Here is a 23660-nt window from a genome sequence, read left to right on the forward strand (position 1 = left end):
TAAACATGTTTTCAATATCATCGTAAACTGTATATTCCAGACTCAAATTTTCCTTTTCTTCTGTTTCGTGTACAGACACTGCTCCATTGGCAAGTGCTTGTAACAAAGGTTCTATATCTTCGTTGGGAATATTGACTCCTTCATAGGCACCGGGGGAAGCTGCCGCTGACGAAACAGAGATAGGATTTGTTTCAGGTACATGTGACGGATGTTTGTGATGCTATAGCTGAGTCAGGAATTGTTTGGGATACCAGGCGGGGAGATGTTGTGGGTGTACTTTCAACGAAAGAAGCATTAAGAGATGTCCCGGAAGAACTTCCGTCTTTGGGTTGAGTGTGATCGCTTAATGGTGTATCATAGACTGATGATGGGAGGAAAGCTGAAACAGGAATTTGGGAACGATCCACTGGATACAAGCCACAAACTTTGAAGCCCTTCGTTATATTAGCGCTCGTCATTGCTGCTGTCCATGCCCCATTGAACAGGCGAGGCCACGATGCCTTATTTACCACATGGTTTGGATTTGCAGCGAGGAATTCTGAACAAAGCCGATTATAAGCTTTGTTAAAAGGTCCAAAAACCGCTTTATCCAGTGGTTGAAGTGCATGTGTACAGTGGGGAGGCAACGCCAGAATGTGGATATTTTCCTGTTTTGCTTTTTCCAACAGAGAAAGAACTTCGTGTGAGCTATGCGAATCCATTATTAACAACTGAGGTCGTTCTGGACCACAGTGCTTTAGGAAAACGTTGTTAAACCATTCGTCCCCAAGAATATCGCACATCCACGCCTTGTTTTGGTAAGTCCATAAGGTACCATCTGGGGCGTCTACTGTATTGAAAGATTGTAAACATTTTCTTGTTTTCCCTTTGGCAACACATAGTGGGGGCATGGCATTTCCGGTGGCATTGATGCAGGCAAGAATGGTTACATTTTCCCTAGAATTGCTGGTCCTACTTTGTAGAGCCCTTGTTCCTTTCTTGGTGCAGACATTGCTTGGTGAATGTTCAAATTGTTTGCCTGTCTCGTCGGCATTCCAAATGAGATGGGGTTTCTTTTGGAGGTTCAGTTCAGTGACAACTTTATTAAGATCAACAAAGAAGCTGTCAATGACATTCTAATACGAGATGTTGATAGCCTCTCCGGTTTACGGAGAACTAGCTCAGGGTGCCTGCGTTTCAACCCTCCCCACCAATCGTCCCCTGGAACATTTTTTCTGTAGCGGAATCTGAGCAGATTGACATAGACGGGCCGTCTTTAATATCAGTTGGGACTTGGACATTCCGAAGCCCTTGTCAGCTGCACTGATGACTTTCGAAACTAGTGCTTCTTCTACTTTTGGAGTCAAGTATGGTTTCCTCCCTGGCCTCGTCCCAGACTCGATCCGTCCAGAAACGTGGTCGATCAATGTAGTTTTTGGCACAGCATACTTCTTTGAGGCCTTGCGAAGACTAAGGTGCCCACTGCGCACTGCCGAAACCGCTAAATCTAACGCCTCTGTTGTGTACTGCATGTAGATATTCTTCGATTTTCGTGGCATGTTGACCAAAGACCTGTATTGAAATATGAAAATTATGAAATAGTTTATAGAATATTTAGTTTTTTAAATCCATCAATATGTGGTACACAGTTTTGAAGAATGGTAGGCTACGACATCAATTTTAGTAAATTATTCGTAGAGCAGGTGGTCGAAGTTAACCCATCTATATAAATCACATAGGGGTTATTTCGACCGGTCAAAAAAATTCAAATAATCGTAATTTATTTCAACTTTTAGTTTAACAGTGCATATAATTATGAAGTAAGCAATGCAGACATAACTTATACAAACACATTACATCGACAAGATATCAAAAACTTGCATTAAATCTCAAATGGAGCAGAGCATGGCTATAACACTTACCTTCTGAAATTCGCGGCTTTCAACTTTATGACCGGATGTCAGCAAAATAACGCAAAATCACGCGAGATTTTTTAAAGTTTGATACACAGTAGTTGCCATGGAAACTGCTTACGACAAACAGAAGTGAAAACGAGTACTATTCGCCAAACTAGTACAATTTCATATGTATATTTATTACAGTATGAGATACTTAACAAAAGTGGTCGAAAATACCCACGTGGTCGAAATTACATTAGAAGTTTTCGGTGAAAAGTGTTGTTCAGAACTTGTAGGCAGATGGCAACAGTTTCACTGATTGACAGGAAAATCATTTGTTTGTGAATCACTTTAAGAGAAATATGAAACTAAGGCAGCGACCTGACCATCAAAGCAATCATGTTACTTTTATCTGCATTCCCTTGATGTATCACAATTTCCTTACTGTCAGGCGAAGACCTATTTGATGGAGTCTCCATTCAAAATGCTCCTTTTATGAGAAAACATTCGAGCAAAACTCACCATCCTTGCTAAGTGGACAAACAACAACTCATTGAAACGGAACCTTAATATCGAAGTCCAAACATATGCAAGAATCTCACTGTTATACTTGATGACACTTATTTATATACAACAAAATGCAGATCACAAGCTCCAGCGAATCTCCACCGTGCCAGAAGGAGTCTTCCATAAAACGTTTTAAAAAGTCATTCGTGACGATCAACAAAGGTAAACTTGACAAATCAATCAGAAAGTCGAGATGACATTTAGCATAGGACAACAGATAAAGAGGCAATTATAGAAATTTAGATGATATGATGAAAAGTCTTCTTCAAATACACAACTTGGCACGGCGACTGCAAGATGATCCAGATCTTCCAAAACGAGCTCCTGTCCTGCCTAGGAAATACCATGTGCTTGCTTTTGTTAGTACAGGGGGCTGGTATTATGGGAAAACATGTTATAAAATCAATTTAAATGAAGGATGGATTAATTTTCATCGAACCTGAACAAAATATACCTGAATATATCTTATTGAAAACAACAAAAAATTCAGACATACCAAACCATTCATATTTCAACAAAGAATGAATTAGTTAAAGTGTAAAAGCAGTGCTTTTTTGTGTTAGTTTCATTAAAAGTGATCTGATAGCTTTGAGAATTTCGCTGCTTAGTTTAGCACGACGATTAAAGGCTATGTAGCATATAGTTGGTTTGGCATTACATTTGGTAGTAAACATAATCACGTGTTAATACAGACACAAAATGCTGTTAACATCATCACTTAAACTTACCTCGGCAAGTCCTTTTCAAGTCTGTTACATACAAAACATGTTAAACAGCATAAGGGGGTCAGAAAAAAATATCCCGATTCACTTGTACTTTTACTTAGTTATTGCTTTGTAATAGCATCGGATACAAGACCATATTTCAATTTATCAACAATGACTCTTAAAATTATCATCGGGCCGTACACATATATCGAATACATAAGATTTTTAACAACAGGCCTCGCAAATCTGTGTTGCTCACCTGTTCAGATTCTTTCCATTCAAATTTGAATACATTTTGAGGCAAGTCATTCCGTGATACTACCGACCAAAATTATAATCCTTTGCCTATTGGTTACTGCTGTCGCCAATTTTGTTTTACAAATCAGATTCGCAGGATACTATAAGGGACCTATGTAACCCCCATATCATTGTCAATAGGTGATAATGACAAATATTAGCTAAGAACGGGTGGACGGACGGACAGATGGATTAAACGACGATTCAAGACTTGAACATAATTGATATCGACGTGTCAAATCTCAAAACCACGAGTAAAGTGTAGTTAGTAATGTATTCGCCATCTTGGCAAAAGTGACACTTATCATTAATCACAATGCTCAAGGTATGAACATGCAACAAAGAAAAGGTCCAGTATATACGCCATTGTAATAAATCCTTTGAAGTTTCATATTGATCGGTTTAACAATTAACGGGCAATATTTCAATACTGACATCAACCAATAGTGTCTCTTTTCAGAAACAATGAATCAGGGTAGCGCGATTAGATTTATAGGTGTAAAGCTGCCAAATTTCAATCGGATCGATAAAAAAAAACAGATAAAATTTGAAAACGAAAAAAACGCATAATGTAACAGTTTCAATCATTTTCGAATTCATATGGCAATTACATGATTAATGCTCAACTACATGATTATGATGCATAGCAAGTTTTAAAAACAACGGTTGAAAATAAAGAGACGGAATATTGGTATTGAACAGGCGGACGGACAACCCCATTCCATAATAGTCCATCACATTTTGACATGCACACAGAAAAACCTTCTTATGATTTCTTATAATTATTCTACTTAAATAATCTTTTCACATTATACCTTAATGCGTTATCGCATACATTTTCAATTTCATTCTTACAGTTGATGTTCAAACGTGAAACAATTCTTTGGCTGATTCAAATTAATCCAGTTGCCAATAACCATAGCTTTCCATGACAATAATCGAAGTATTTACTTACTCTTGAATAATTTCTTCCCTTTCTCTAAAAATAAACCACATCATAAACATATGAATACATATACTACTGAAACATCCAAATCTGTGTAGTTTATTCGTTCCAAAAGTAGAGTTCTTTTCATAACTAAATTAGGTAATATCTGATTAGATATTAAAACCTAATGATAATCATAATCTTAGAATTAGACTTACAGGAGTAGTTGGTAACATTTAATGAGTTTGATTCCCATTGTATGATTCCTTGTAAAACATTTAACTTAGAGGAAATTACGTAGAGTAAAACTGACTAATATAAAACTAAGGTCTTGATGTATGAATTAGTTATATCGATTGAAGGCATACTGACACGTGTTATTTTTAAACAAGTGTTTTTGAATTTATAGCAAATAGTTGTCAAAAATTAATTTTGTAAAATATTATTGGGGTCTTTTTACATATGGTGTTCTGTATACTTGTAACTAATTAATTCAATGTCGGTTACATGATTATTTTTATTGCTTAAACGCAGAATGCAGGTTTCTAATTGTTAGATATTTTTTTCATACCACAATGGAAAAATATCTGAAAATAGCGCGAAAGTATGACGTTACAAACCGGCCAATGACGTTGTTGTATAAGTTTAATTAAATTTTGCATACAACATGTTTTTATTTTGAAAATCAATTTCAAAAACTAATTATAAGCGTTGATGTCATAGCCATATGAAACTAAAAAATTACATTAATGCTTAATTAGATGAGGAAATGTTTTAGAATGGAATGTGACATTATCAAGTCTGTAGTAGGCTGAACCACCTCACGTTTGTATTGCAGACGGTGAAGGTCACCGAGCATACCCGAAGTCACTAAAAGATGCATTTGAAGTATATTGAGAAGAAATTACATGTAAACGATTGGTGTTTCCGGTTTCCTATTGCTTGTCAGAATTTTTGAAATATATTTCGCAGGAACTACGGAAAACAGTCACAAATGATAGTTAGCTGCCATAGTAACGTAAATAGAATGAGTATAGTGATTTTCATTACTATTCAGTGTAAAATATTAGGATAATATGAGTGAATGACGTAGTGAAACGGTGCCCTGCGTTTATATATTTATTTATATTGATTTAAACTGCAACGTTACACTTGTTTCATCGCCTTAACACATTTTTTTTCGTTTAGGTACATGGTTGCACTTTCGAAATATGAGGGTTTCTGTTCAACAGCTTTCAATACAAACTTTTCGTTGTTGTTTTCAAACTGCGCAATTCTGTAACAGAAAGAAAATTATTTTCTCATATTTAGAGCTGTAGTTGCTTTTGAAAAATGTATTTGTTTGAGCTTCCCAATTTTGAATATAAACGTTTAGTGTGATCTGTGAGAGGTCCGTTGGTTGGTATATTAGTGTACATATATTAGACTTTATCTTTTGAAAAAAATAACTTAACTATAGATCATGTTTGTGCAGGCATTACCATGTCTACTTGGCTATCACAGGCAATCATAAACTAACCTGCATAAATATCAGAAAATTGTGTAGCCGAGTTGCAAGAAATTAAATGTTCTGTCCATATTACCAATACTCTACATTTGTTAATGTACATTGCCTTTGGAATAAATTACAGAAACAAAGATAAAGAAATTAACTGGATAATCCATAAGATGGTATTATTAACGAACCTTTTAACAAAGATTTTTGGAAATATTTGCCAGATAGTTGATTCTAAATCATAACGGCGAGCATCTATATGACTTATTCTCACAATCATACATTTTCTAAAATTATAGATGACAAATTAAGTGGGTCCCATTTTTTACCGTCATCATTCAACATAATCCGCAAAATATACTGAAACACTTTTGGTGTAAATGATCAGAAAGTGGTATATTACTTCCGCAAAATTTTAACTTAGTTAAAAATGTGCCTTATTTCTTTATTTCAAAATTGTGTTTCGTATTCATTGTCCAATTTTTACCAACAAACTAGCAGCATACTCTTGAAATATAAGAACATCTAACGGCATTAGCTTTTTTTGATAATTTTGTTTAGAGTGAAACCTGTCCTACACCGCTAAGCAACACTAAGTAGGTCATCACAAACCTTCCTAATAGGTTGTTTTAATGTTGCTACAAATAACACCTGGGGTTTTTTTTTTTTGTTTTTTTTGTTTTTTTTTGTCAAATTCCATTGTCTCTGTAAGAAGCCCTTTCCGTATCATCGGGAAGCAATATTGGTATTACATGTTTATATATATAATATTCGTAATCAACGTGATGAAGACAGTGAAAACTCAAAATATTTACTCCTAAGACGACTCTAAATTGCAGGCCCACTATCGAAATATTATACATCCAGGACGTGAACAAAGAACAAGATAATGCGACGATATGTACTTGTCGAATCTTAATGGTTATCTTAACTGTTACATTACATCATGTATGTTTATCGTAAAACATCTCATCTCATTGACAGAAAAATGTTTAGATATGATCATGCTGACAAAATAAGCATTTGCTTCTTTTAAACAATTGCACTTTCTGATGGCTTTGCTATTTTGTTTTTCAAAATACCCGTCATTAAAAACACATTTTGTAAGAAAAAAAGTTTTATCAAATAATTATTTTGTGCTTTACTTCAAACTTTATCGCAGACATGGTAAGTGCACTTCAAATCAACGTACGGATGTATTTGATGCATTAACAGAAACTTGTGTTTGAACTATATGCTAAATTGATAGTATGTATCATTAGATCATTCTCAAACACTATGTCTTCAATATCTTAATTATATGATAGATATCGTGATACTCGAAAAAGCTAAAAGAAGTTTACGCAATTCTTTTTACAAAAAGATGATGGTAAAAACTGGGAAAAAACATTGAGATACTGCATCCTTCAATGTGAGTTCTTATAAAGACAGCTGTAAATTCACTAAAGAAAACATAGCGAGTCCTTACCATATCATTTATGTTTATTGTACCCAAGTTCTTAAGAATACCAGTTATGCATCATCGTTCTGATCATTTAACAGGAGGAGTGAATTAGATCTATATCGCAAATATATACTATTCAATTTGAATAAGAATACAAATATATATAAATATTATCTTTACAACATTTTAAAATTATGTAAGGAACTGCTTGATCTTAGATCTGATCGTAGACTTGACCATCAATCATATAACAGAATGAGTGTCAAAGATCTCCATTTACAAAAGGTACAAATGAACTAATCAAAACGTATCTCTATTGAAACTAATTCTTAGGTAGTGTGTGTACTTTACATTTGAAAATAATGTAACACTTTATGTTTGATTTACCTAGCATTCGTTCTGTTAATAATTTCGAGTTACAACAAAACAAGATAATTGTGCAGTTTTCAATCATTAATTAAACTGGTGTCACTAGTAAGTCTTTTATGTACAACATGCATGAAATCTTTATCATATTGTTATACCGTATCAAATTGTTAACGAAGTATATCGTGTCATCACCAGCAATTGTCGTTGGTCATCAATGTTTCCATATGTGCAAACGATAAAGAATGAATCGTTGAAACTGTGAGAATTAGCTTGTTTAGCACACCATAACAATAACAGTGACTTTAAAGTAATATATAGTATTGTATACAAGGCAAGATTGTCTGGTGATATCAATGATATTGTATATATTTGTATAAAAGTTTACCTCTCTCCCCAGTCTTCAAACTCTTTCCTTCTGAAATTTATAATACATTTATCATGTATTCCTATCATTTTTTATGAGTTTTCATTATCGTATCCGGGTGGAAATGAAAAGATAAGATAGCACATTCCGAATACCAGTTATGCATCATCGTTCTGATCATTTAACAGGAGGAGTGAATTAGATCTATATCGCAAATATATACTATTCAATTTGAATAAGAATACAAATATATATAAATATTATCTTTACAACATTTTAAAATTATGTAAGGAACTGCTTGATCTTAGATCTGATCGTAGACTTGACCATCAATCATATAACAGAATGAGTGTCAAAGATCTCCATTTACAAAAGGTACAAATGAACTAATCAAAACGTATCTCTATTGAAACTAATTCTTAGGTAGTGTGTGTACTTTACATTTGAAAATAATGTAACACTTTATGTTTGATTTACCTAGCATTCGTTCTGTTAATAATTTCGAGTTACAACATCACCAGCAATTGTCGTTGGTCATCAATGTTTCCATATGTGCAAACGATAAAGAATGAATCGTTGAAACTGTGAGAATTAGCTTGTTTAGCACACCATAACAATAACAGTGACTTTAAAGTAATATATAGTATTGTATACAAGGCAAGATTGTCTGGTGATATCAATGATATTGTATATATTTGTATAAAAGTTTACCTCTCTCTCCAGCCTTCGAACTGTTTCTCTCTGAAATTTATAATACATTTATCATGTATTCCTACCATTTGTTATGAGTTTTCATTATCGTATCCGGGTGGAAATGAAAAGATAAGATAGCACATTCCGTCCAATTTTAAACATTACACTATTTAAGAAACACCATTCTATTGATACTAATTTCAACGAAAAACAGAGCAAGGAGTTACCAGAAAAATATAACCTAGTCACTATTCACTCAGTAAATTGAAATTATACCAGTATTGCACTATCTGACAAATATATCTTTTGTAGGAAATGAATCTGTCATTTACACAATTTAACAGTATAGTAACTAGCGTAGTATCTCACAAACATAAAATGTTGTCAGCAAAGTTATGATTAAACAAATATTATTTAGTCAACCTAGAACATATGCAAATTGCAGTCTACAAATTCATTTTTATATAAATATTTACATGGCCTGCATTGCTTTTTCAGTTTCCTCGTCTACGTCCTCCGTTTCCTCATCTACGTCAATGCTGAAATCATCAAAATGGAAAATAATGTTAAAATTAAACCCCAACATCATGTTTAAACAACCTGTAACCAATCGTAGTTCCAATCTCTGAGGCATAAGTGATTTGCACGATTTCATTTTTCATTCGATAGTTAATGTTATTATTCTTTGCCAATTCTGGTAAGCATATGTTTACCAAACCTGTCAGGTTTCCATAGACTAGCAATATATGACGTATTGCATACAATTAAATGTTATAACACCAGTCACCAATGTAAAGCTCAGGTTTTCGCTTTCCAAAATTGTCTAAAAATAGCTATCTTAAAACTTTTTTTATATTGTTTCATAACTTTTGTGCCAAACATTTAGACCAACCAGTCGTAAAACAAATGTAAGTAAGCAATGACATGAATCAGTTACTTACATTATTATCATATGAAAAGCAATATATCATAAGTTGGTAACGTAATTGATTACAAACTTATATAACGGACATTTACCTCGCTTCCTGTTCCTCGGCCATTGTACTTTATTTCTCTATGATATCAGTCACGAAACTAATCTAAAATGAAAGATAAAAGAAAAATATTTTTTAACATTAAATTGCCTTCTTATATTATTTTCGATTGTCCAGTGCAAGAGAAAAAATCTACCTTCAAGTATATAATACTACTGAGGAAACTAATCCGTATGATGCCTATTATATTTCATGTATTTGTTTAATTGGTAAAAATGGCCAATCGGAATGATCGTTTCATTTGTCTGATTTCCTAATTTGGAACGAGTTTGAGTTGTGTTGATGTTTCCATATTACTTGGATAATTTAACAACGCTGTATTGTATTTTGAAGAATTATGTTCCTATCACTTTTTAAAATCAATGGTTAAAAGTATGTCATATATCAGGTAATAGGTATAGAGGATCAGTCATGAGTTTCCCTTCATATTAGATTGATGATAAGAGTTTTTGAATTTTTTATTTTTGCGAGCCTCTAAAGCCGGGACACCAGTGGAAGTATTGGAAGGTGATGGGGACAATACCTTGATCTCTAAGCTGAAAAGTGACCATGGAATCAATATGAAAAAAAACGGCTGGACAAGAATCATGTGATAACGAATATTGGCAAGAGCTTGTATGCTCTACATCATGAAAAAGGTGTAAAACTTAGCAAAAATGTCATCATTCACTTACAAAAGTGCCTAAGATACTGTTTTGCTAAAAATCAAGGAAAACCGGATGATCTGTGTGATAACCTTACAGCTCTAATTCCTCATCAGTTTGGTGATCATTCCAAGTGTAAGCCAGTCTTCTGTGGATTTCTTAGAAAACTTAATGAGACATACCGTCATAGAAGTCTGCCGTACAAGTCAGCACTAAAGGACAGTGCCCTACGTCATCGTCTGGAAATACTGTTTGAACCCATTATTGCTTGATAAATTCAATACTCTGATCTAGGATCTTCACAGCAATGTGAGCACGCAAATAAAGAGTTTACACTTAGGGCTCCTAATTCACACCATTACGGTGCTTCAAACTCACTGGACTTTCGTGTGCAAGCCACCTCAGCTTTCATCAATGAGGGCAGGAATTACATAGATCAGGTACATGTTAAAAAAATGTTTCAAGTTTGAAATGTCAAATTATTAACAATGAGTTTTATGTCCAAAAGTTCATGTTCTAAATGTTGGATCTTATTTTTTAATTGTCGGTCAATGCCTCTTGTTCAATGTTTTTGAAAGCAAATTTGTTTTTGTTTCTTTCAGAGTTTGTTGTTTTGTTTCTTTTATTCTTTCAGAGTTTGTTGTTTTATTTCTCTCAGAGTTTGTTGTTTTATTTCTTTCAGAGTTTGTCGTTCAATTTGATGTTCAACCAAGCTTGTAGATCTCGGACAGTCTACAATTCAAGGTAATGTTGTAAAATTTATAAAAAAAATATTTTTTGTTAATTATAAGTTCTCTTGGTTGTGAGTTCGAAACCCAAATGGGGCAGTTGCTATGTACTAACTGTAGCCTGTAGGTTTGTGTTTTATTCTGGATAACCCTACTTTCCTATACTATCAAAACCTGCAAGCCATGATATGAGGAGATATTTTAGAGAAAGTTCTATGGGTTTGCTTTTTACCATGGGGAAACGTGTATATAAATCTTGAAATAATTAGTAATCCCCGGGTTTAAATACGGAGATGTATGCTGCAAAGAGACAGAAACGTAGACTTCAGTGGGATGAACGAAGGAAGCTTCCTTCATATAAACGTAGGAGACTCCAGTTGAAGGAAGAACGATCTGTGACGCAGTGTGCCTATGAATCTCTTGAGGGGACACCTATCAGTCAGGTAAATATTTTGTGTCAAATTAGTTCTTTATATTCCTCATGTACCAGAATTCAATTTTAGCCTGTGTTGGTTATTCTATTTTAGTCTAAAAGATAACGTACATTATAACAAAATATGGGGTACTCTGACTAACTCTTGACATGTTATTGTTAGTGTCAATATGATTGTAGTATCATTAATCAGTTTGATGATAATTTCAATGTTTTATGAAAAGTTAATTTGATGATAACTTTCTTTTATTTGCAATTTTAGGAATTGGGTTAGAGGAAAATATTGATACGGATCAAATACCAGAAGCTGTTCCAAAGGGCCTTTTCAAAAAACTAGAGCCAAAAGGTGACATATATCACATTTGACTTGGAAACTACAGGTCTTAGTAAGTAAATAAGAGCATACATGTACACAATGAACGTTTCGATCAATAATTCATTTCAAATTTGATCAAACTTAAAATTTATATTTTTTTGTTGATTTTGCTGATAGTGAATGGAAACAAGAAGGATGCTGTTTCTATTCAGGATGGTCTGAATCATTTTTGTAAATTTCTGGAAAAACTTGAAAACCCTATACTTATTGCACATAATGGCAGAAAATTTGACTTTCCTGTACTTGTAAGTGCAGCGAAAAGTGTAAATATGTTAGATCAGCTTTTATCGTGTGCATTTGGATGTGTAGAGTCACTCAATGTGTTCCGTAAGGCCTTTCCCAATATGTCAAATTACAAGCAGGAAACCCTTGCCAAATCTCTGTTAGGAGATAACTATAGCTATGGGGCCCATGATGCATGTGAGGATGTCAAAGCTTTGTATGATTTGCTTCAGAAGAAAGAGGTAAAGGAGAGCATTCTGCTATCAAATAGCTTCCCCCTCAAAGCTGTGTACAAGGGATTGCGGTTTGCACGGGAAAAGTCTAAAAACATCAAATCACTTGAAGTCCTCATTTCAAGTGGTGTTCTAAAGAGGCCGACAATAGAAAATGTGGCTGGATCAGGCCTTACACTCCAGCATCTCTTGACAATTTACAAGAGAAATGGTGAGGATTGACTCTGATCAACTTTTACACACAAAACTGTTGATGACCAACCCAGAGTGCCCAATTGCAAAAAGTATTGGATGAGACAATACCAAAACTTGCAGAATTCCTTGAAAAGCGTGTTTCTTCTACCTAAGTAAAGTAGTATATACTACCATACGGGTGTCTCAAATATTTTCAAATTTTCCATATTCATATACATTGTACAGTTATGAAAGAATTTCTGCATGAAAGTGATTTTGTGTCTTCAAAATTAAAATATCAATACACGAAAGGTTAATATATTGCTGAAATTTATATTGATGCAAAATTCTATTTTTTTCATCGTATTTACAAATGGCCATATTCTAAACTACTTCATAGATATTCATTCTATTCGATAGTCGTTTGAAATATTAGAAGACAAATATAATGATGACAACAAATATTGCATGTAGTAGAAAGTATTCCCCACCCCCACCCCAAATTTTCATTTCGTCTTGGGGGAATAACTCATCATAAAGGACAGGAAATATTTACTATGAAGAATGTATTTTTCCTGTAAGTGACTCGTGTTCACATGTAGGTGGGTTTTTGCTATAAAGTTAATTCTGTGACATATGCTTTCATTTCATTGCAGGAAATCCCCCCACCAAATTATAGGATGTCCAATAAGGAGAGACATATCTTTAATTAATTTAGATATAAATCAGGTACAAGGCTTGAGACCTACGTGCGGTGCAGCATACCTTTTGCTTAATTGTAAGAATTTAACCATAAAACACAATATAAATTTAAAGTTTGGTTACACAAACATACCTATTCTTTCTTGAAATATATTCGTCATATTATTTTGTTGATGTATGTTTATGTGTACTTTTCAGTTTCGTCGTACTATTTTACTTACACAGTGTAGTTTAAAAACGAAAACGGTATAGCTATATATAAGTATTCACTTCACCATCAGTAAGGAAAGTGCTAATTCTATACCCCTCACTTACCTTCTACTTCACTGCTGTGTGCATCATGTCGAAGACATTACATAATGGCCGCGTGGTTTTGTAATCCTTTGTTTTATTTTTTTTTTTTTTTTTGCGAAGCCTTAGAAAATATCCTAGTCACCTGCAAATCAAACAATTACAGAAATACTATTTTTTTAATATGGAAAACAGGTGCACATTTGCTTGATTTATTTCAACAATAGTTTGATGTTTGATACCAAAAGTGCTTTATAACATTAATTCAAAACAATCAAATGGCATACGATATATAAGAAACACAATATTTAAGTTAAATTACTGAAGAAGTTAAAAGGTCACCAAGCACATGGATTGAAGCTTTCTTTAATCTCAAACATTACAATGCATATTTGATTTTTATGCATATCTTTTATTACGAAGATTTTATCTGAAAATATTAGTGCATTGTTCTATGCATCGAAGACACCTTTGGTTTATAACAGCTTAACATACTATCAATGACATTTCATGCCACCCAACATCTGTATGTCATCTATAGGAAGCAATAACAAATATTTCGTGTCAATGTAAAGCTCTGTCCAAGCATGTACGAACGATATATGAAGTCACGCATTGTTAGCCGATATACTAATGTTAAAATTCCGTTTGTCATTGAGTTTTAAGCGAGATGAATAATTGAGTTCTAATAACAAATAGACTGAAGTTCTTAATTCTGGATAGGGTAAGAATTGTGTTTGAAAATGGATACATTGTCAAATATTTTCTCTTAGCTTCTCGGCATTACATAACCGACAGTGTAGTAACTCGATGTGATTCACATTTAACGGTATTACGTCTATGATGACCATTTCCCATGGCAAAAACACATATGAATCGATTATTAAGATTTTCTTATAAATATTCGTTTAAAATTCCTGCACATTTAAGCATTTTTCTTTCAACAATAAGCGAAAACAATAAATACAAGCAAGACATACATAGAAATGTATTTAAATACCAAGGCCCATTCTTTATCAGGAAATAAGATTTCCGACAATGATTCAATAGGTAAACATATTCGGAATTGTGTATCGGTGCGCAAAATCAAACATTCTGAAACTGAATTATTTCACAAAATAACATAATCTTTGCTCACACTTCTTACAAAAATCTATTTATCATATTGTATTTTTTCTGACTCGCTTCATCTATATATGATCAGCAGTACCCCATTTAAGAGGTGTTATAAAGGAGGACTCCCTGTAGTATACCATTGTAATAAGCATGTTGAAATGTTCAAATTTTACGGTAGGCATATGAATTGCTTATTTGCATTAGAAGGCTTCATTCCATCATATATTATTGCAAAGGAGACGACAGTTTTGGTTTATCGATTTCACTACCATCAATGGACGCTAATCATAGTTCTGACGAAGAATATCCGTCGTCGTTATCACAGTTAGACCTAACTGTGTCTCCAACTTTTAAGTGGGGCTGTATGATGGGGTAATCTCAATGTTAAATTACTAAGAGCATTTCAATTCCCTCTGAACTACATAATCAATTTAAATTATTTCATGCCTCTCAATGTTTATTCTACATCAGTAGCTTTTTCACTATGAAACGAATAGATAAATAAATAAATAAATAAATTTATTAGAAAATGAGAGAGAAAATAAAAAAAATGCACTGTGGATGTTTCGCCTGTTTCATGCTGTTTTGATATTACGAACACTCGCGATGTGTTCAGAATTCAAATTGCTTTTTTATAGATTAATATAGTGAGTCTGCCAATATGAGTCCTTTTTGGCATTTTCACTTTGTGAGAAAATCATATTTTGAATTAGAAGTCTTAATTATGGACATGCTTTAACACTAAATTGTTCGCGTTATTTCAAACACACTGATGATTTCAATTTGCGAATTTAGTGATAATTAAGCATAGACTTACCTCAGACTTATTTAAGAAATATTCATATTATGAAAATGATAATCAAAATATTTTTGTTTCATTTTATTCCGGCGATTAAAATCGTTGAATCAGATTTTACAGTAATTTCGTGGAATATTAAAGAAAATGTGAGCAGCACGTGAACTGGAATTGTTTTTTTGTTTGTTTTTCATGACCAAATGCAATGAAAACAAAATTATAGAATAATACATGAATAATGTAAGATATTATTACTGAACAAATAGGTAATTTAAGTCACATCCGTTGCATTTTAATTTGCTAATAGAGTTGTATACTTTGTATTCGTAAATTCGAATTATCTCCCTTACCACGTAATACACGAGGCTTTGCTCCTTTTTTAAGCTCAACTGAGCCGAAGGTTCATGTGAGGTTTTGCTATGGGGTATTGTCCGGCGTCTGTCGTGCGTCGTCCGGCGTCCGTCGTCCTTTAACTTTTTTTAACCGAGAGTGTTGAAATTTGCATTAAATGATTAGTTAGAAGGTCCTGACTAGATATTTGTATTTATTAAGTGAAAATAAAATTCAAGATGGCTGCCATGATCGCCATCTTTGAAATTATATTTTTCCTTACAACTCAAATATTATTTGCTTCGTAGTAAGAAGACTTTCTAGGAATGTTCTAGTGACATTTCTGAATAAGAGGTGTTGTTTCAAAAATTCATTGAATTTACAAGATGGCCACCACAGCAATTATCATCTGATGAGCTATGGAAAAGTTCTTTATTTTTTGTTTGTGAACAAGATATCTAATGATAGGAACATCATTTATATTTGATTTTCAATAACAAGGTTCAGATAGTGATGATAAAGAGTTTAATTTGGAGTATGTATAATGAGTGGTTGATTTTTAATTAACTTAATTGTATGGTTTGTACCTGTCTGTATACACTGTATATATCTTCAGTGTGAACATTGCCGCTAGGGCTCCCAAATGGGGAATTGGTAGCTGACTAGCTTGGCTGTTTGCTGCACCCACTGTATATATCTTCAGTGTGAACATTGCTGCTAGGGGTCCCAAATGGGGGGTTCTGTAGAACATTTTTTTGTTTAAGATAACTAGGCTTTTGGATTTTCTACTCTCTGATACCAGTTAGTTTTGATGAGAAAACCTGTTAGCTTAATCTCTTCGTGAAACTATAGTATTGCTGGTTTAGGGTCACACAGGAAAACAATAAATTAATTAGATAAAGGTGCAGCAGATGTCTGGGAATGGAGCCCTATCTCCAGAGCTGCCCAGTTACTCAGTGTCTAGCTTTAATGTGTAAATATGGTAAATATCAGAAAACTTCTGATAATTTAAATCAAACTTTATGTCTTTACATTTCTCTATGTTGTGACTTGTGCAAATGAAAAGAAGGGATGATGATAGGACAACATCAACTGACATCTAGGATGATAATTGCATGCTGATCGCAAATATTTCAAAATTAGGTCACTGTGACCTACTTTTTCTCTGATTACATTAGGGCAACAAAAATAGACATCAAGGATGAGAAAGGCATGCCGATAGCAAATATTGCAAAATTAGGTCACTGTGACCTACTTTTTCAATAATTACATTAGGGCAATAGAAATGGACATCTAGGATGAGAAAGGCATGTCAATAGCAAATATTGCAAAATAAGGTCATCGTGACCTACTTTTGTACTCATTATGTTAGGGCAATAGAAATGGACATCTAGAATGAGAAAGGCATGTCAATAACAAATATTGCCAAATTAGGTCATTGTGACCTACTTTTTCAGAAATTATGTTAGGGCAATAGAAATGGACATCTAGGATGAGAAAAGCATGTCGATAACAAATATTGCAAAATTAGGTCACCGTGACCTACTTTCTAAATTATTATTTAGGGCAATAGAAATGGACACTTAAGATGAGAGAGGCATGTCAATAGCAAATATTGCAAAATTAGGTCACTGTGACCTACTTTTTCAATAATTACGTTAGGGCAATAGAAATGGACATCTAGGATGAGAAAGGCATGTCAATAGCAAATATTGCAAAATAAGGTCACCGTGACCTACTTTTGTACTCATTATGTTAGGGCAATAGAAATGGACATCTAGAATGAGAAAGGCATGTCAATAACAAATATTGCCAAATTAGGTCACTGTGACCTACTTTTTCAGAAATTATGTTAGGGCAATAGAAATGGACATCTAGGATGAGAAAAGCATGTCGATAACAAATATTGCAAAATAAGGTTACCGTGACCTACTTTTTTTATGATTACATTAGGGCAACAAAAATAGACATCAAGGATGAGAAAGGCATGCCGATAGCAAATATTGCAAAATTAGGTCACTGTGACCTACTTTTTCAATAATTATTTTAGGGCAATAGAAATGGACATCTAGGATGAGAAAGGCATGTCAATAGCAAATATTGCAAAATAAGGTCACCGTGACCTTCTTTTTTACTCATTATGTTAGGGCAATAGAAATGGACATCTAGAATGAGAAAGGCATGTCGATAACAAATATTGAAAAATTAGGTCACTGTGACATACTTTTTTAGTAATTATCATAGGGCAATAGAAATGGACATCTAAGATGAGAAAGGAATGCCGATAGCAAATATTGCAAAATTAGGTCACTGTGACCTCCTTTTTCAGTTATCATATTAGGGCAATAGAAATGGACACTTAAGATGAGAGAGTCATGTCACTAACAAATATTGCAAAATAAGGTCACCGTGACCTACTTTTGTACTCATTACGTTAGGGCAATAGAAATGGACATCTAGAATGAGAAAGGCATGTCAATAACAAATATTGCCAAATTAGGTCACTGTGACCTACTTTTCAGAAATTATGTTAGGGCAATAGAAATGGACATCTAGGATGAGAAAAGCATGTCGATAACAAATATTGCAAAATTAGGCCACCATGACCTACTTTTTAAATTATTATTTAGGGCAATAGAAATGGACACTAAAGATGAGAGAGGCATGTCAATAACAAATATTGCAAAATTTGGTCACTGTGACCTACTTTTTCAATTATTACATTAGGACAACAAAAATAGACATCAAGGATGAGAAAGGCATGCCGATAGCAAATATTGCAAAATTAGGTCACTGTGACTTACATTTTCAATAATTACATTAGGACAATATAAATGGACATCTAGGATGAGAAAGGAATGCTGATAGTAAATATTGCATTATTAGGTCACTGTGACCTACTTTTTCAGTAATTATTTTATTGCAATACAAATGGACATCTAGGATGAGAAAGGCATATCAATAGCAAATATTGCAAAATAAGGTCACCGTGACCTACTTTTTTACTCATTATGTTAGGGCAATAGAAATGGACATCAAGAATGAGAAAGGCATGTCGACAACAAATATTGCAAAATTAGGTCACTGTGACCTACTTTTTCAGTTATCATATTAGGGCAATAGAAATGGACACTTACGATGAGAGAGTCATGTCACTAACAAATATTGCAAAATAAGGTCACCGTGACCTACTTTTGTACTCATTACGTTAGGGCAATAGAAATGGACATCTAGAATAAGAAAGGCATGTCAATAACAAATATTGCCAAATTAGGTCACTGTGACCTACTTTTCAGAAATTATGTTAGGGCAATAGAAATGGACATCTAGGATGAGAAAAGCATGTCGATAACAAATATTGCAAAATTAGGCCACCATGACCTACTTTTTAAATTATTATTTAGGGCAATAGAAATGGACACTAAAGATGAGAGAGGCATGTCAATAACAAATATTGCAAAATTTGGTCACTGTGACCTACTTTTTCAATTATTACATTAGGACAACAAAAATAGACATCAAGGATGAGAAAGGCATGCCGATAGCAAATATTGCAAAATTAGGTCACTGTGACTTACATTTTCAATAATTACATTAGGACAATATAAATGGACATCTAGGATGAGAAAGGAATGTTGATAGTAAATATTGCATTATTAGGTCACTGTGACCTACTTTTTCAGTAATTATTTTATTGCAATACAAATGGACATCTAGGATGAGAAAGGCATATCAATAGCAAATATTGCAAAATAAGGTCACCGTGACCTACTTTTTTACTCATTATGTTAGGGCAATAGAAATGGACATCAAGAATGAGAAAGGCATGTCGACAACAAATATTGCAAAATTAGGTCACTGTGACCTACTTTTTCAGAAATTATGTTAGGGCAATAGAAATGGGCATCTAGGATGAGAAATGCATGTCGATAACACATATTGCCAAATTAGGTCACTGTGAAATACTTTTTCAATAATTATTTTAGGGCAATAGAAATGGACATCTAGGATGAGAAAGGCATGTCAATAGCAAATATTGCAAAATAAGGTCACCGTGACATACTTTTTTAGTAATTATCATAGGGCAATAAAAATGGACATCTAAGATGAGAAAGGAATGCCGATAGCAAATATTGCAAAATTAGGTCACTGTGACCTCCTTTTTCAGTTATTTTATTAGGGCAATAGAAATGGACACTTAAGATGAGAGAGTCATGTCACTAACAAATATTGCAAAATTAGGTCACTGTGAGCTACTTTTTCGGGAATTTTGTTAGGGCAATAGAAATGGACATCTAGGATGAGAAAAGCATGTCGATAACAAATTTTGCAAAATTAGGTCACTGTGACCTTTTTCAATAATTATATTAGAGCAATAGAAATATCCATCTAGGATGAGAAAGGCATGCCAATAGCAAATATTGCAAAATTAGGTCACTGTGACCTATTTTTTAAATTATTATTTAGGGCAATAGAAATGAACACTTAAGATGAGAGAGGCATGTCAATAACAAATATTGCAAAATTTGGTCACTCTGACCTACTTTTTCAATTATTACATTAGGGCAATAGAAATGGACATCTAGGATGAGAGAGGCATGCCAATAGCAAATATTGCAAAATTAGGTCACCGAGACCTACTTATTCAATAATTATATTAGGGCAACAGAAATGGACATCTAGGATGAAAGGCATGCTGAAAGCTAATATGAAAACATTACGTCACTGTGACCTTTTTCAATAATTATATTATGGCAACAGAAATGGGCATCTAGGATAAATGCATGCCGATAACTGATATTGCAAAATTAGGTCACTGTTACCTACTTTTTCAATAGTTATATTAGGCAATTATTTTGTTTAGATTGCCTCAATAAGTTGACTGTATACTGTAATGTCATTCATTACTTCTTCAAATTAATATGTATATCGAAATATTGCAAACATGGCATTCGACATTTTGATGATGATAAAAATTATGAAAACAAAAGAATTTTGTTGAAGCTTCCTTTGGATGATCAGCACCGGACACAGATGGATTTCTATCGTGTTTGATATAACTATATCATTCAAGATATCCACCATTTTTTGCCATCTCCAGAAATTTTAACCTTATATTATATTAGACCCTTGGGAATATACTGCCCACCAGCTATGCGGCTATCAGCCTCTAGTTGGTCCGTAGGGGGATGTAAAAAAATTATATGGGGCCATAATCACAGCAGGTGAGCGTTTAGGTCTATAGGCCTCTTGTTGTTTTTATAGTGTATAAAGGGCACTACTGTAAATCTGAAAATTACATTACATTGTTGACACAATTTGTCCGTGATTCGGAAAGCTTATATCAACTTTATGTACACGTTTACATAGATCAAGTTACTCACAATCATTAGTAGAATAAACGATTATCTATAAACAATCTTATGTTGTAAACATAACATTAATTGCAGTAAATAGCTCATATTTGTCATTAGCGATGGCGTGGTCAAACAATTTCATATTTAGAGAGTTATATGTACACTATTGCTTGTAAGGATTTTTAAGCAATTCAATGTTTTTTTCCGCCATTCCGGCTTGACACTTTTCATAAATAACTAAATTTACTTCATTGCAAAATGTATAAGACTAAATTTGGACAAAACTCCGTTTTCCTTACAGAAGAATGGTAAATAATTTGGCAACATGGAATAATTCAGATTTTTTAAGCTAAAGCTACATTTTTTTATTCTTTCAAACATGAACAAGACATGCAATACATTATACAGCATACATGTTTACTTGTCAAGATGTGTAATAGATTATACTTACATACAACTTGATATAATTGTTGTAAGATTATCGACACAAATATTTACTAATACTTAAGCCTTGTAGTGTTTTAAGAAAACGATTTAGATATATATGAATTATGAATCTATATGTTCAACTAGAAATAAGGTTTAATTAGACAAAAACGAGAATACAAATTCTGACAAAGTTTCAGAAATCTGACCAAAAAAATCAAGGAGACGCGAATCGGGGCATCCCTCGCCCAGGTCGTAGTTCGGAAAACCAAATATAATTTGGGAGGGAAATGATGTATATAAGTTCATAAATGAGACTATAGCATCTCATTTAATGAGTCAGTAATCATCTTGACCGGTATACACAGTTATAGAAAAATAGAAGAAAAGAAATTTTACTGAGAATAAAAGGCACCACATAAAGGAAATGTATTTCAAATTCTCTTTGCGTTAACTTATCTATGGTGTGGCACATTATATACAACCAGTGTTTATTTCACTTATTATTAATATACCATAAAAGTTCAATTGTTTTAATCATTTCTTGAAAGGTGTTCAAATGATTTTTACTGCACAAATCACTTATTCAAATGAAAAAAAAATATAATATCATATTTTGGCTTCTCCTAGGAAAAGTCTCATAATACTGCCGCTAACTATAGACATACTTGTCACTTAACAGTTTCATTGACTTAGTATTGCGTACCTTTAAACGTTAAACAGTCTTTGTGTTGGTAACATGGTAATTTACAAAATTGTGTTGACATATTTACTTAAAACATTTGCATTAGGACGTTTATTTGAGATGATTTCAATTAAGAGGTTCTGTAGATAAAAACATAAATTCATATATTTTGGACCCTTGCTTTTGTATCACATATTACTTATTACATCTTTGATAGTCAGGAATAGACAAAATTATATTTATCCAAAACATGTTATGTTTAAACCTCCTTAACCGATACAAAAAGCATGTCCTTGATTAATTCATGATTATCATTTCACATTTTGCAACATAGAAACAGCAAGTTTTTAAAATTTAGAAAAATAAACATTCTTCATTGGTGTCTAATATAGACATACCTGTCACTTAACATACATGGTGACTTGGCATTATGCACATTTAAATAACCCTGATGTTGGAAACATGATATGGTTGATACGTCGACAGTAGCTGTAGTGGAACAACACATTGTTGTTGATTATATGTTCTTAATTCGAATCCTTCGTGTTTATCTTTACTTTGATTTTAAATCTTTCTTAAGATAAGATTGAGTAAAGTGTTATTACGATATAAATAAGTTATAATTGATATGGTTGGTTAATTAGATAGTCCTTATGGTTTTAGTTATCCAAGATGATAATGTACAATTTATTATGCGAGATGGAGGCCGAAAACTTGTTTGATACAAACACCCTGGAAACGACACATTAACGTAACTAGATTTCAAATTCAAAATCAATAAATCTAGGGCAAAGTATGAAAAAGATATTGATTTGAATAAATACAATAAAATAACTGATAGACCAAATGTAACATTAAATATTTGTTTTTCTAAATATATAGTTGTTTATTCAAAGCATAAGCAATACGTATTTATAAACATTTAAACTCTTTAATAACTTATCAAAGATAGACACATACTATTAGTATTTTCATCAAAGACATTGATACGAAAATAGACAAATGGAATGAAAACAATATGGCGTAATCAAACAAACCAAATAAAAGCAAACAATAGGGAAAAACTGGTTCAAAACCCCTGGCGGGTTTTATTCATTCCCTATCAATCACGTATAATGCAGCTGCAAAAAATGGGGGAATTCAACGTTTCACTTTGAGTACAGTTCGATACTATCTGCTTCTGGGGGTACAAATATTGCTTAACATATGGTATGACCGATACGAGGTAACATATATGCTTCATCGGGGGGACATGATAGAAGCTGACCAGAAACCATTTGGCTTTATACCATTACTTTGATGTAGTAATGTAGACGATCTGGCTGTATTCCATAGATCGATGAAGCAAACCTGCTGCATCGTGTGGCCTTGA

General features: G+C 33.3%; 1 pseudogene; it reads left to right on the top strand.

Annotated features, from left to right (window-relative positions):
* Positions 1–2515: 2515 nt before the first annotated feature.
* Positions 2516–12633, top strand: LOC117332104 (annotated as a pseudogene).
* Positions 12634–23660: the final 11027 nt, after the last annotated feature.

This window comes from Pecten maximus, chromosome 8, assembly GCF_902652985.1.
Source record: "Pecten maximus chromosome 8, xPecMax1.1, whole genome shotgun sequence".
Taxonomy (NCBI): Eukaryota; Metazoa; Mollusca; class Bivalvia; order Pectinida; family Pectinidae; genus Pecten; species Pecten maximus.